This window comes from Carassius auratus, chromosome 25 (genome assembly GCF_003368295.1).
Source record: "Carassius auratus strain Wakin chromosome 25, ASM336829v1, whole genome shotgun sequence".
Classification (NCBI taxonomy): Eukaryota; Metazoa; Chordata; class Actinopteri; order Cypriniformes; family Cyprinidae; genus Carassius; species Carassius auratus.
In genome coordinates, this window is record NC_039267.1 from 6289770 (window position 1) to 6295045 (window position 5276).

The following is a 5276-nucleotide window of genomic DNA, read 5'->3' on the forward strand; positions in this document are numbered from 1 at the left end:
GGTCACCGAGGCTAAGCTATATTTCCTGCAAACCATCTGCTTGATAGGTACAATAGAGGGATTTTCAAGTGCAAGAGAAAGAATAAAGTGCTTTGAACGTGCAGAAGTCCTCTTGGGTTTTCTGAAGGTGATGAGGTGTCTTAATAACAACTGCCCCGGGCGGTGCTAAAAACAACTGGTGCAAATCTAACAGTCGTATTATTTGGTAACAGTGGAATAACTACATGCTAATCACTTACGGTTCTGTTATTGGCGTGTTGATAGATTGTAATACTTGTTTAAGCTGCAGCAAAACCTGTCAACAAAAATGTTAAATTCAGTGAGGAAATGATCACAATTGATTAACACGATTAATACTTTGATAATAAAGCTAGATGTACTGTTTTTTCTGGTTTGTTGGCCAAAGTAAAAAAGCTAGGGATAGCTACTGGGCCGCGATGAGGGAATTACAGCTGTCCAGAAATTACGTGCGCGCAGGCCCCCAACAAAGATTTTTTTGCTTTTACTAAGATGGTTGCTAAGACTTCTTAAGATGCACTAAGACGGCTGTCGAGCTGATCCCTTTTTTAAAAACTTCTGAAATATTGTTTAAAGAGCCAATATCACTGCGAAAGAGCAACGCCTGGCGCATAATTTCATGGAGATTTACTCGCCGTGTCATCGCTCAGGGCTCACGCGGACTGTCTTCCCCTCGTCTTTTTTCTGTCCAAATCAAAGCGCACGAGTTGACTCCGCGGAGATAAATGTGAAGGTAGCTGCAAGAAAATGAATGGATAGTGGGACAAATCCTGACAGAGCGGCGGTCAAACGCCATTAGTCACAGGTCTTAGCCCACAGGCTTAGGGATTCACCTCTTTTGGTGCATCTGACAGAAGAGAGCGTCTGTCCCATAAAAGCCTCCAAGGAGAAATCCTTTTGTTCGCGCTTTTTCTCGTTTTATAATATATTTTATCAGTAGGCGTTAGTCATTTTCCCCCTGCGGTTTAGCAGCAAAACTTGAAAGGTTGTGCTTTGCCATAGCACATTAAACCTTATCCACGTGTGGCGCAGCATGTTCTCTGACCCAGCTCCTCACACAATGAAATTCCTCTTTTTACTCTCTGTAACTCAATGGAAGAAAATGTGTGTGACCTGTGTTAGCCCAATTCAGTCAACCATGGAGGAAAGAAATGTTGTCTAGAATTGTTATTTCGGATCATTCTATCTATCTATCTATCTATCTATCTATCTATCTATCTGAGCAGAAAATAGAGGTTGGCAACTACTACACTGAAAAAAAAGTATTTAGAAGTATTTTCTTGTATAAAGTAGTCCAATATTCTTTATTTAAACTTCGAAAAAATATTTTCCATATTAGCTTTCCGTGCTTTAGCGTTTTAATTTATTTATTTTACAAACACTGGACAGTATAGCCATACAATAAAATGTCTTTATCTGTAACATTTGTGTCATTACTAGACGATTTTTCGGATAATTGAAATTAAAGCGGTTGAATAACGTTAGTAATTAACTTACAGGTTGTAACCCAGCACTATTTTACTTCTAAGTTTGCAGTTGAAATTATTTTACCAGCCCTTTTCATTATATTGGTTATTTTTAGAGACTGGTTTTACTTTAATTTATTATGTTTCAAGGTGTAATGCCTAGATATATAAAAAAAAAAAGTATGTTCATTGTGTTTCGTATAGGCAAAGCAGAAAGTGTTTTTAGTGCAAAATTTGTAACGGCAAAACTATGATGATCAACTTTTCTTTTTCATAAAAAACCGTTGTCTGCGGTTTTCTTGTGGTGTCTAATCCAATCCGAATTTCTTCTGTCCAATCAGGACACGCCGCCTCTAGAGTAAACGGAACTCACGTTGAGATTTTGCTTGAACTTTATTGTTAGAGCTGTCACCCATGAAAAGGCTTCTTCAGCGGAGTCCACTATAAAAACCCCTGGAAAAGAGAGGGACGGACAAGAGCTCCTTCATTCTGCCCTCTTGGACTCTAATCTACGCAAGGCTCTGTAGAGTGAGAGAGTAACAGCACGTGTATTCCTCGCTGTCTTCTTTCAACAAAAAAAAACGGTGCAATGATGTTGCCAAGTGTTATTGCGCCACCTGCTATGTATCCAAACTTTCTAAGGCCCTCGGCGGCTCTTTCCTTGCCTTCCACTTTACATTCGGCGTTCACCACGCACTCGAGTTTCCTGGTGGAGGACCTGTTGCGGATCAGCAGACCTGCCACCTTCATGCACAGGAGCATCCCGTCTCCAAGCGCATCTCCTCCGGCTATAGGAGCCACAACTCTGAACAACTCTTCCGCAGTCCACGTCGCCATGTCTACATCTTTGCCAAAAAGATCAAGCTCTCCACAAACATCAATTCCAAACGATCCAAATTACTTGAAGTTTGGAGTGAATGCGATTCTCGCGTCAACAACACGTAACGGTACGTTTCTTTTATGTTTATAAACTAGCAACTTTATTCTTTTGATAAAGCATCAAAAAGTGTAACTGTCTTGAATGTTTTGTTTAAAATACGCTAATGAAGATCTTAGCGACATTTTTTTTTATGTCACATTCAACTTGTACATTTCATTTAATTAAAGTCCGCTTAATTTTGTGTCATAGCTTCACCACCACCTTCAGTGCAAGGGATGAATGTGAAAACATTCCCGTTCCCATGTTTTGACGCCTCATTCCACCCATTCATCAGAGCATCATATTTCCCAGGTGGGTTCCTAAAAAAAAATCGCTGTGTCATTTCTTATTTCGGTCAAACTGATGGGCCTTCAGAATCTGCTTCCAATGCTGGTATTTGTAGGACATTGTGGAATCAGTCTCGCTGATTTGATGCCCTATTTAGCAAACGCAGTGACTGCTGACATTTTGCACCGCTTCCCCTAATCCACAAATTAGCCGGAATTGTCATGGTCCCAATTTAAGGCGGGTCCGCTCTCACAAGCAAACTGTTGGCGTCTCTTCATCGCTGCCTTTTCCCACCGAGGCAGTGTACTTAGTTACTGATTGGCAACAATGCTTTCAGCACCATGACCAATTGGTCAGCTCCCTCTGGGCAGCCACACACAGACCCGTAGTTGACTTAAGAATGCTGCTGATAGGCATTTACCAGTCATGGACTAATTCCCCTATTAGCTTCTATTCAGTATTTCAATATTCTCACAAGACCACATAGAGTGAGGGAGTCTTCGCGGGACGTCCAAGCAAACGTTTTGGTCTCATATAGCAGCATGAAAATTGCTTAACAGGTGTAGTAGTCTTAATTAGGCTACAGTGATCACTACTAGCAATATAAATGGATTAAAAAGTTTCTTAAAAATTACTCTAAAAAGAGTAATATTTACGAAAAAATATATTTGTATATTGGTTAAAGCTATAAGTATACCTCAGATAAAACCAATAAAAGTGGGTCCATTTTGCGTTAAGCTTCATGTCCATCAATCCAATGAATGCGAGCTACAAATAGCCTTGTGGATCGTGCACTCATTCAGACCAGCGATAATAGACTGATTCTTTTCACCGCGGTGTGAATACGTCAACAAAACAACTTGAGCAGTATGAAAGGCTTTTCGTGTCCATTTAATGAAAATATCTGGGGCAAACATAGTCCCCCGCCATCAGTATTCTCAAAATGTCCCTGGCATGCCGTTGTGTTTAGTTTTAAAGTGTAAATCTCTTTTGTGGCCGTAATATATGGCTTTAGTGGCCTGTCCTAAGCCTTTTTCAGTCAGTTCATTACTACACAATTACCGTCCACGCTTCATTAGGCACCTCTATCTTTCACTGCAGCGCTCTGAAATGCTGCTCGCCCTTGTTTACCATACCAATGCTTTTGGGAACCAAGCAATGTGCTAATTAGCTTCCTCGTTCCTTATCACTCAAACAGTAAACAGTTTGGTTTAATACATGTATATATATATATTAAAGCCCAACTTTCGTTCCAAGCCCAAATACTACTTCCTGTTCTTAGAAAAGACTAGTATTAGCTTAATTTGAGAGTTTGTTTGGTTGTTTCCTATAGCATCGTCTTCAGCAGTGCCAATTCCCGGGACTTTCGCATGGCCCCTCACGACTCGAGGGAAGCCGAGGAGAGGGATGCTTCGACGGGCCGTCTTCTCTGACGTGCAGCGAAAAGCGTTGGAGAAGATGTTTCAGAAACAGAAAGTACATCAGCAAACCAGACAGAAAGAAACTTGCGACCAAACTTGGCCTTAAAGACTCTCAGGTAAGCTGATGTGGTCCATAAACATATTTTTTATCGTACCTTTGTGGGTGTCTGAGGTAAACTCTGTGTGCTCATGTCTTGCGAACTCTTTCTCATCAAGGTTAAAATTTGGTTCCAAAACCGAAGAATGAAATGGCGCAATTCCAAAGAAAGAGAGCTTCTGTCGTCAGGAGGTTGCAGGGAACAACATTACCGACGAAAATGAACCCTAATCCTGACCTGAGCGACGTTGGAAAAAAGTTCGAGACAGACGCGGCTCTGAGAGAAAGCCCGCGCGCGCCTTTTTATCAGGCTCGCGGGGATCACGAGCTCAACGTAGATTTACATTTCACTTCGCCTTCTATCTCCAGCAAGCACTCAGACTTCTCAGAATCAGAGGACGAGGAAATAACCGTGTCATAATCACTAAGCAGACTGTGTAATGTTTATATGTTTATGCACAAAACTGGAGGAAAACTTTCCGAAAAGTGGCCTTGTTTCACACGGTAGCCGTGTGAACTTTTTAGTTTAAGAGAGAACGTCGTAACCGCTGCGTTTTTGGCAGCTTGTATAGTGTTTTGTATGGAGTTTTTTATACCAAGATTATTATAATCTTTCTTAATGTTTTGGGATACTTTGTCTATAATCTTAAATACGTAGGTGGCACATTTCTAACTTAAAAGTCTTATATTATTTTGTATACTGATGTTGTTTTTTGTTTTTGTCTTTTTGTAAAAATGTATATACATTTGAAAAAAATAATTTTACAAATTAAAAATCCAAAGCAAAATACCAAAATTTCGTTTTGTCTGAATTGAAATAACATTAATGCATGGTCAGATACAACAGACTGTATATGATTTTTGACCAAATTAAAATGATGCAAAATTGTATTCTCCTAAAAGCAATATTTGTATCCATTTCCACAAATTACTTGTAAAAAAATACAAATACAATTATATATTAGGCTATTATATAATACTAATGCTAATCATCAATGGCAATAATAATCATGGATCAATGAAACAATGTCATACTTGCTCACTCCTTCCACAGCTACTGAAAAAAA

General features: G+C 39.7%; 1 pseudogene; it reads left to right on the forward strand.

The window, feature by feature from the left end:
• Nucleotides 1-2066: 2066 nt before the first annotated feature.
• LOC113043863 (homeobox protein DBX1-B-like) lies at nt 2067-4987 on the forward strand (annotated as a pseudogene).
• The last annotated feature ends 289 nt before the right edge of the window (nt 4988-5276 follow it).